Here is a 10,757-nt window from a genome sequence, read left to right as displayed (position 1 = left end):
TCCCCCCCCCCCCCCCCCCCCCGCCTGCTCTGGGCAGGAAACGTGCCATGGGAATGTCCCTGGAACAAGCAGTGGAATGGAGGGCCTTTCTTTTTCCTTCACTAAACTCATACAATGTAAGACCAAGAAGCCATTTCCCAGAAGGTTTCCCTCCTTTTACCTGTAAGGAAACCCGGGTTCAAAGAAGTGGAGGGCGGAGCCTAAAGGTCACTGGCAGCTCCCCAGAACATTCAGACACCTTTGGCGACTTGTCAGTCCTTAGCTCAGTGCCCACCAGGCAGGCACTCACCGCCCACTCGGGCTCCCCAGCAGGACTCCCGGCAGGACGGCGCTCCGCTCCGGGCGAGTCCCTCCCTCCTGCAAAGCCAGCAGTTGGCACTGAACTGGCACTCCTTTCCCTGCCGACGGTTGCTGGGGCGAGAGCAGTTTCCTGCTTCGGGCACTCTCTTCGCCTCCACAAATCACTGTTGGGTTTACACAGGCACACACACAACACACACATTTTTAACAGATAATCGATTAATCTATACTGTACGCCAGTTATCGAGCTTTGTTTGCAGGCACTGGGCAACGACGGGGGGCGGAGTCACCGCGGGCGTGGGCGTGGCTTCCGGGCGTGGGCGTGGCGGGCGGGAGGGCGCGCGCCGCGCGGGGGCGGGTTTCCTCGCGCTGCCGGAAGTGGCGGTGCGGGCGCCGCGGCGCGGCCCCCGGCGGGCAGAACACCGCCAGGCTGCTGCGAGGAGGAGGAGGAAGAGGAGGAGGAGGAAGCGGCGGCTCGGTGCGGGGCTGGTGAGCGCGGTGAGTACCCGGTCCCCCTACCCCCCGCCCCCCGGCCTGGCCCGCCTGCGGCTCCGCCGGGCGCGGTTCGGGGCTGCGAGTCTGTCCGGGTCGGGTCACCCGGGGCCGCCCCGCGGACGAGCCCTCCGAAGTCTTCCCTGGCGTCGGGAAGAGCCGCGGATTCTCGAGCAGTTGGTTTTCTTTTGAGAACGCTGCTGCCAGCGCTGACTTGCGGGTTTATTTTTATCCCTCCTTTCGCCCGGGCGCCCTCCCGGCCGGCCGCCTGCCGGCAGCGGCGCCTCTGGGGGTGGGTGCACACGCTCGGGTGGGAACGCGGGGCCGAGGCTGCTCGGGAGGGGACCTCCGGCGTCAGTTCATCTTGAAAATCGCACTATTCTGGAGCAACTTACTGAGGAATCGTTTGTAAACGCCACCGTGTTGCTGCTATTGGTGGTGATGTTCTTGGCAGAATGAAAATTTGACTATAAAGCAAGCTTTTGTCCTTCAGCCTGGTCCGGAGGCTTGGGTGCGACGTCTGACAGTCACCGCCGCGGGGGTCCGGGTTGGGTCTTAACTTCTGGGCAGTTCGTGTTGCCTTTGCGTGTTGTAGTGACAGTGCTTTCGAACACGGAGTGGGAAACCCAGGATTTTGTGACTGAGGAGGTAATGCTCATTTTGTGTCATCCCTTTGATGTTGCATTTCCAGCATTTATGGCTCAGAGAATTTGGACACCCGTAAGCACAGTTTTAGTTCCAACCAGTTTGGAAATTACATTTTTTCTTACCTTTTTTTTTTTTTATTGAGGTGTAAAACACAAATGAAGTCATCAAGCGCATAAATCTTAATAGTACAGCTCGATGAATTTTTGTATGTTTATGAACTTGTATAACGACCAGCTTGATGAAGTGATACCTACATTTATATAGAACATTTCTATCACCCCAGGAATTTCCCTCTGCTTCTTCCAAGTCAATAATGCCCTTGCCCCCTAATCAGCATTTGGATTTCTGTCTTCATGTATTAGTTTTGTCTACTTTGGGCTTCATATTAATGGAATTGTACAGTATATTACTGTGAGATTCACTCCTGATGTTTCGTGTAACATTGGTCCATTTTTTTTTCTTTTTTGCTGTGCAGTACTTGTTTGTGTGATTATATGATTACTCTTCTGTTGATGTTAAATTTGTGTTTCCAATATTTGTATATTATGTGTTTTGAAGACTACTGTGGACATTCTTGTAAATGTCTTGGTGAACATCTGTATGTGTTTCTGTCAGCTGTGAAATGTCTGAATCATAAGATAGGCAGAAAATTACCTTTAACATGAAGCCTTCTTAAAAAGGTAGAATTTCTTATTTTAACTTCCATAATAAAGATTGGTAAAAGGCATAACTATTATGATTTCAAAACTTAAGTGACTCATCATATTATTATTTTATTTAATCCTTGGGTTGCATATCTATGATGATCTTCTCCCAGACTGTTACTACTTCTTTAACTGTCTGTTGGAGAAGTCTGTTAGAGCTGGTGATGATCTGTCCCTGAAGCTTGTTGTATAACACTTAGGTAAGAACTATGTTACTCAAGTCGGTGGTTGTTAGGGGAAATGAAACACCAGAAAGATATGACTAAAAATGGATTGAAGAATCATGGGATTGCACATCAAAGAACTTATTACACTGTTATTGTCATCCTACACAAGTAGGGGTAGAATATATAGAATTGAATTATAGGATTAGTTACAAATGTGAATTTACTACAAGAGTACAGTGATTTCTAGGGTCCTAAGATACATTGATACGTTTATCATGGGAACCAACAACAAAAATCATTAAGCATTTGTGGGAAATCGGTAACATGGAAGAGATGCCCCAGACTGAACAAATACAAGAACTAGTCCTGAAACAATGGAGTCAATGTAAGAAACAGAAGAAACTTTAAAAGAAATATTCATGTGCTAGATTTAGAAGGATATCTTGCCATTTGAACACATACAAGCTGCCCTGAAAGTAAGCAATCAGTTCTTGAATATTAAAACAGAAAATAGGAAAAAATAGCCATAACATCGAAAAGAGATCTAGAAGAGCCATTTTACATCTCATAAGAGTTCCAGGAGGTAAAAGAAATGTGAAGAGGAGAAATAACCACAAAGAAAATAGAGATCATGAGAGTAGGAGTATCCAGGCAGAGTCTTGGACAGCCGAAGCCAAACAGAAAGACACTATCACTTAGGAGACAAAGTACTGGCAAATATAAATCAACCCTTCCCTCTCTAGTCTCCATTTCTTCATCTGTGCAGTGGGGGAAGTATACCTTTTCAGAAAGCTTTTGGAAAGATGTGGCACAAATTGAGGGTTTCTGACAGCTTCTTTCCCCCAACTTCATCCCCTTGCAACTCACAATAAATGCCAGATTTCCCATTCCTACTTTATAATAGAACTAGAGGCCGGTGCACGGGGCGGGGGAGGGGGGGTCTCAGCCCAGCCTGCACCCTCTCCAATCCGGGATCCCTCAGGGGATGTCTGACTGCCAGTTTAGGCCCCCAGGATCGGGCCTATACCAGCAGTCGGACATCCCTCTCACAATCCAGGACCACTGGCTCCTAACTGCTCACCTGCCTGGTCGCCCCTTACTGCGCCCCCTGCCAGCCTGGTCACCCCCAACTGCCCCACCCTGCCAGCCTGGTCGCCCCTAACTTCCCCCCACCCGCCACCCTGCTTGCCCCTTACTGCCCCCCATGCTGGCCTGGTTGCCCCCAACTCTGCCCCCCCCCCCCCGCAAGCCTGGTCACCACTCACTGCCCCCCTCTACCGGCCTGGTCGCCCCTCCCTGCCCCCCCCCCCCCCCGCCAGGCTGGTCGCCCCCAACTGCCCCCTCTGCCAGCCTTGTCGCCCCACACAGCCTGCTGCTCGGTCGTTTGGTCACCCCTCACTGACCCCCCCTCTGCCGGCCTGGTCGCCCCATGCAGCCTGCTGCTCGGTCATTTGGTCGCCCCTCACTGACCCTCCTGCTGGCCTGGTCGCCCCACGCAGCCTGCTGCTCGGTCGTTTGGTCGCCCCTCACTGACCCCCCCCCCCCCCTGCCGGCCTGGTCGCCCCACGCAGCCTGTGTGGTTGTCCGTTCAGTTGCGATGGTCGCTTAGGCTTTTATATATATAGATGGAACCAAAATATTGTCAAAAGGAACAAAGGAAGAAAACAAGAAAATTTCTCTGAGTAGAAGTATTTATGAATAGAAAAGACTGATACATTCTGATGAAATTTATGAACTTCATGGATAAATATACAATCTCATAAGCTTCCAAAGAGAAGCATATGGTTTCCTATAAAGGGATGAAAGTCAGACTTGCAGTTAGACTTTTAATCTGGACATGGAATGTTAGATGACAGTGGTGCAGTTATCTAAGTAAAATGTGCTCATGGGACATATTTTGAACTCTGAATCTTATCCCTAACTAAACTATCATTCAGAGTGGAAGCAAAATAAGTCATTTTCATCCAGGCCTCAGGAATGCCCCAGGATGTTTACATCAAATAAAAAATAATCTAAGAAAAACAGAGGTGGAGTTCAAGAAATAGTGATCAAAGAAAACATTAAAACGTATTTCTCAACTCTAAGATATTGACAACCATAAGGAAGGATTCATAAAACAGAGTAGGTATAATAAGTCTATAATTCGGAACAAACATTCAACCTGATTTTTTAAAATATTTTTTTATTGTTTAAAGTATTACATGTAATAGTACATATATCTCATTTTTTCCCCCATTGACCCTCCCCCAACCTCCTCTACCCCCTGTCGCATGCCCTCATCCCACCCCCCAGTTGTCTTGTGTCCATTTGTTGTGCTTATATGCATGCATATAAGTCCTTTGAGCCTGATTTTTTTAAAGTTGGTTGGGAAGGTGGGAAATAGGTAAAGGCATTTTGGAAGGCTTATCCTGAGCAAGGGAGAAGCTATAGATACTGACTAATTACATGTTAGAATAAACTCTTTAAGGAAATATAACTCAGCATTTCCATCTCCAGGGATTCATCCTATAGATGGAATAATATGTGTGGAGAGTCATGTATATATAAGGCTATTTATACTGAAATGCGTAATCATGGCAATAGATTTGGAAGGATACACAAAAACTGGAAAGAGGAGAACTGTGCCTCTGGGATAGAAGGGAGAGGTTTCATTGTATGCCTTATATCATGTGTAACCTTTTAATCACATGGGGAACTATAAAAAATTGGGGGAAGTGTAAAAAAATGTAAGACTTTAGAGCACGGGTTGCCAAACCTAGCTGGCCACTTATTTTATTATGACTTGTGACCTAAGAGTGGTTTTTACATTTTAAGTGCTTGAAAAAAAAAAAGAGGAAGAATACTTTGTGACATGAAAATTATATGAAGTACAAGTTTCAGTGTCCATTGGACCATAACTATGCTCATTCATTTACACATCATCTATGGCTGCTTTTGTGCTACAAGATGGAGGTAAGTGAATATGATGTTTACTGTCTGACTCTACCTAAAATGTTTGCTAACCCCTGGTTAGAGGACAGGAACTGGACCTCTGTATATACAGGAATTTTGCTTATGATAAGTAACATGTCCATTTAGTGCTTGACACACAATAGATATTCAAAATATTTGTTGAATGAGGTGCTGTCTTATGATAATCATACTTTTATTTCTAAATACTTACAATTGATTCATGGACATGTTAAATAACCTATGTGTCATTTTTAATATTCATAAATTACTCAAGAAATAAAATGTAATTCCCTCCTTCACAAATATTTATGCCTCATAATGTTTTAGTTTGTTTTGTTTTTGTTTTCTGACAGTGTTCATCTTTTCCAAATAATTTTGTGACTTTGTTTTTGTTGTGTAAAAAGTAAACTCAAAACTATAAATTTAGTTTTTTAAAACTTTAATAATAATTATTCTATACAGAAAGTTTAGGAAGATTATACAGAATAGAATTTTAAAAATAAAGTATATTCAAATGGATTATTTATATTTTGCAGAAGGCCGTTGGTTACTCTTATATCAGAAGTTAGTTTGGTACACTGCAGTATATGTTATCCTGGAAATTATGTGTGAAATAAGTATTAGTAGGACCATAAAATTATGGAATCAGAGAGAGACACATCAATTGGTTGCCTCCCACACATGCCCCAACCTGGGGCCAGGCCGGGATCAAGCCCTTGACCAGAAAATCAAGCCCAAGACCCTTCAGTCCTCTGACCACCCAGTCAAACCGGCCAGGGCACTACACATATTTAAAGCATGCAATTGGATAATTTGAATATATGTGTGCATCTGTGAAATCATCACCAAATCAAAAATGATGGACATTATCAATCAATACCAAAAGTTTCTTTGTGCCCTTTTGTAATTCCTTCTTGGTACCACCTCTTAAGCCTTACCACATCCCTACTCCCTGACTCTCCCCCCATTCCGGGCAACCATTGACTCAATCTCCTTTCTCTCACTAGAAGTTACCTTACATTTTTTAGAATTTTATATAATTAGGTTTATACAGTATGTACTTGTTTGTTGTCTAGCTTCTATCACTCAGAGTAATTATTGAGTTTTACCTATGTCGAAGCATGTATCAGTAGTTTATTCCTTTTTATTGCTGAACAGTTGATAAACTTGCTCTGAACATTTGTGTACGACTCTTTATGTGGACATATGCTTTCATTTATCTTGCATAAATATCTAGGAATGGAGTGGCTTGGTTATATGGGAGGTTTATGTTTAACTTGTTAAGAAACTGTGAAAACATCTTACATTCCTGCCAGCAGTTTATGAAAAACTTCTAGTTCCTCCACATTGTCACCAACACATCAGTCTTTAATTTTAACCATTCTAAAATTAGCCATTTTGAGTAGTGGTATCTCATTGTGGTTTAAATTTGCATTTTCCTAATGACTAATAATGTTGAGCATTTTTTGTCTGTACTTATTTGAAGTTTTTGTTCACATCTTTTGTCAATTTTAAATTGAGTTGTGTTTGTTTTGTTATCATTGTATTTTAATAGGTTTTACAATATATTTGGAATAAAAGTCCTTTATGAAATAAATGCTTTGCACATATTTTCTACAGGTCTGTGACTTGTCTTTTCATACTTTATAAAAAAAATTACACTTGACATTCAGGATTATATTAGTTTCAGGGGTATAGCATAGTGATTAGACATTTATATAACTTATGAAGTGTTCCCCCTGATAAGTTCCCACCTGGCACCCTACATAGCTATTACAATATTATTGACTATATTCTTTATGCTATACTTTATATCCTCATGATTATTTTACAACTGCCATTTTGTACTTCTTAATCCTTTCACCTTTTTCACCCAGCCCCCAAACTTAAGTGTTCATCAGTAGATGATCAGATAAAGAAAAAGCGGTACATATATAGAACGGAATATTACTCGGCCATAAAATGAATGAAACCTTACCATTTGTGACAATATGGATAGACCTAAAGGGTATTATGCTAAGTGAAATATGTCAAACAGAGAAAGACAAATACCATATGATTTCACTTATTTGTGGAATCCAAAAAACAAAACAGTAGAGTAGATAAAGCTGAGAATCAAATCAGCGATTGGGAATATAAGGAAGCAAAATACACCCAATCAGAACAGCAAAAAGAAAAAAGAATCCAAATAAATAAAGATAGTGTAAGGAGTCTCTGGGATGACTTCAACCAATATTTGCATCGTGGAGGTGCCAGAAGGGGAAGAGAGAGCAAGAAATTAAAATATATTTGAAAAAATGACAGAAAACTTCCCTAACTTGGTGAAGGAAATAGACATACAAGTTCAGGAAGCTCAGAGTCCCAAACAAGATGAACCCAAAGAAGCCCACATTAAGACACATCATAATTAAAATGGCAAAGGTTAAACACAAAGAAGAGAACCTTAAAAGCAGCAAGAGAAAAGCAGTAAATTACCTACAAGCTAGCTCCCATAAGACAGTCAGCTGATTTATCAACAGAAACTTTGCAAGCCAAAAGGGAGTGACAAGCCCTGGCCGGTTTGGCCCAGTGGATAGAGCGTCGGCCTGCGGACTGAAGGGTCCCAGGTTCGATTCCGGTCAAGGACTTGTACCTTGCTTTCGGGCACATCCCCAGTAGGAGGTGTGCAGGAGGCAGCTGATCGATGTTTCTTGTACCTTGCTTTCGGGCACATCCCCAGTAGGAGGTGTGCAGGAGGCAGCTGATCGATGTTTCTCTCTCATGGATGTTTCTAACTCTCTATCCCTCTCCCTTCCTCTCTGTAAAAAGTGAATAAAATATATATATTTTTTTAATTTAAAAAAAAAAAGGGAGTGACAAATATTCAAAGTGATGAAAAGCAAAGACCTATAATGCAAAGCCATCAATTAAAATGAAAGAACAGATAAAGAGCTTCCCAGACAAGAAAAAGCTAAATGAGTTCATCACCATCAAACCAGTATTATATGAAATGTTAAAGGTTCTTCTTTACAAAGAAAAAGAGAAAAAGAAAAAATATGAACAATAAAACAGCAATAAATACATATCTATCAACAATTGAATCTAAAAACCAAAATAAATAGCAAGCAGAACAGAAACAAACTCATAGATACAGAGAATTTTTTGATGGATGCCAGATAGGAGGGGGGTTGGGAGATGGCTAAAAAAGGTGAAGGGATTAAGAAGTACAAATTGGTTGTTATGGAATAGTCATGGGGATGTAAAGTACAGCTTAGGGAATACAGTCGGTAATATTCTAATAACTGTATCGTGTGAGATTTATCAGGATGACCATTTAGTAAGTTATTTTTAATCACTGGGGTGTACACCTAAAACTAATACAATAATATGAATCAATTGTAATTGAAAATTAAAAATGATTTTTTTAAAAGATTTGTTAGGCAGGACCAGAGCCATGTTTAGTCTAGAGCTAAGACCTTTTTGAATACTCTACCCATTTCCCTATGAATTTGGGAGGTTTTCCAGTCTGTCTGGTGGGTCCGTGCACTATTCCTGGCCCTATATGAGTGCTGAGTTCTATGTCCTCTAATTTTTTGTGTGGTTCTTTCCTTAGCATCAGTTTCTTCACATGACTGCACTTATCAGTGCTCTGCTGAATTCCCAAATACTGTCCTCTTCAGATCTCTGGAGTTCTCTCTCTCTGCAGATCTCACCTCTCAAATTATATCCTTTGAACCTAATTGCCTTGGTCTGCCCAGACTGTCAGCTCCATCTCATCAACTTAAGGAGTCTGTTGGGCTCTGTTTAGGTTTTGCTACCTGTGCTATGGCCTGGAGACTAAGGCAGTAAGTTGGGCAACTGTTTCTTGTTTCTCCAAGGGATCACTCTCTTTTATTACCAGTATTCAGTATCTTGAAACCACTGTTTCATATTTGGAGGTTTGTTTGTTTGTTTGTTTGTTTGTTTTAGGTTATTTCAAGTGTGAGAGTAAATCTGGTCCCTGTTACTCCATCTGGGCTATAAGAGAAAGTCTCTTTAGTCTGTTTTAGAGAGTAAGAATTGATGGCTTCTTAGGTTTTTTGCAACTCTGAGATCTTAGATTTTGTATTCCATATCTTGAACAGCTTATTTTTTTTTATCTCCACAGTATATCCCATTCTCTTCTCAGAACACTTAACTATCTGCAGTTTATGCTTAGAAGTTTGCTTGGGATTAAATCTGTGCTATGAGTGAACCTTATTTATGATAGCAACACATTGCATAGAATGATGGCAATCAAGATATAACAGCAAAATGTATAAATACAGTTCTGTAGAGATCATATATATGTATAATTGCAACACAAAACTTGCTGTAATATATACTGATATTTCCTATTCTGTTTCAATGAAAAATAAACCTTTGGTATGACCCATTAATGGGTTATATCTCACAGTTTAAAATACATTGTCTATATAAAGAAAAATAACTAGGAGGTATCATATTGAAAAAAGGTAGATGTACTTAGTTTACATTAGTTCTGTTATCAAGTTTCACTTCAAAACAGTTTGAGTATAATATACTTAAATATGTATAACTTTATTAATTTATATAAGATTGTTTCCATATTTTTAGTTTTAGTCTTTTCCATAATAAATGGGCTAGTAATAACTTATAAATATTAAAAAGATACCACAGAATTTTATTTTTTAATTAATGAAATTTGAGTGGTGTCTTATGCTAGGAATTAGAGTTTTAAGGCATGGTCAAGTCATCCTGTCTAATAAAAGAGTAATATGCAAATTAACCATCACTCCGCTATACCCACCAGCCACGCCCACCAGCCAATCAGGCACGATTATGCAAATTGACCCAACCAAGATGGCTGCAGCCACTGAGCAAGCAGGAGGGAGGCTTGGGTTTCCCCGGTGATAGAGGAAGCCAAGCTTTCCGCACACCCTGGCCGGCCCAGGCCTCCGCTTAAGGCTACAAAGTTTCAATTATAGAAGATAAATCCTAACAAAAATGGCAGCAGCCACGGAGCTGGAGAGAGCAGGCTAGGGTTGCCCCCGGTGACGGAGGAAGCTAAGCTTTCCGCACACCCTGGCCGGCCTAGGCCTCCACTCCAGGCTACAAAGTTTCAATTGTAGAAGGTGAATTAACCCCAACAGAAATGGCTGCCAGCCACGGAGCAAGCAGAAGGCTTGGCTCCGCTCCAGGCTACAAAGTTTCAATTGTAGAAGATAAATATATCCTAGATACCAGGGCCTCCGCTTGGGTCGCCGGGGGGCATGGCCGGCCTGCAAACCACCACAGGTCCCTCGCCCAGGCCGCCCCACACCCCAAGGGAACCCCCACCCTGATCCGGGACACCCTTCAGGGCAAACCAGCTAGCCCCCACCCATGCACCAGGCCTCTACCCTATCTAATAAAAGAGTAATATGCAGATTGACCATCACTCCAACACACAAGATAGCTGCCCCCGTGTGGTCAAAGATCCTGCCCCCATGTGGACACAAGATGGCCACCACAAGAA

At 42.1% G+C, this 10,757-nt stretch overlaps 1 protein-coding gene across 3 annotated transcripts in view; it reads left to right on the top strand.

The window, feature by feature from the left end:
- Positions 1-694: 694 nt before the first annotated feature.
- CSGALNACT2 (chondroitin sulfate N-acetylgalactosaminyltransferase 2) overlaps positions 695-10,757 on the top strand; it is a gene marked incomplete at its 3' end in the record, with an annotated part of 37,145 nt that continues 27,082 nt past the window's right edge. For 2 of the 3 annotated variants that reach the window (XR_013814732.1, XM_079793448.1), the window contains exon 1: positions 695-798. Of the gene's footprint in view, positions 799-5,125; positions 5,264-10,757 lie in introns of those variants that run through there. The other variant, XM_079793449.1, reaches the window with a different exon arrangement.

This window comes from Cnephaeus nilssonii, assembly GCF_951640355.1.
Source record: "Cnephaeus nilssonii genome assembly, chromosome: 16".
Taxonomy (NCBI): Eukaryota; Metazoa; Chordata; class Mammalia; order Chiroptera; family Vespertilionidae; genus Cnephaeus; species Cnephaeus nilssonii.
The sequence above is the reverse complement of the archived record's forward strand: the minus strand, read 5'-3'. Positions and strand labels throughout refer to the sequence as shown.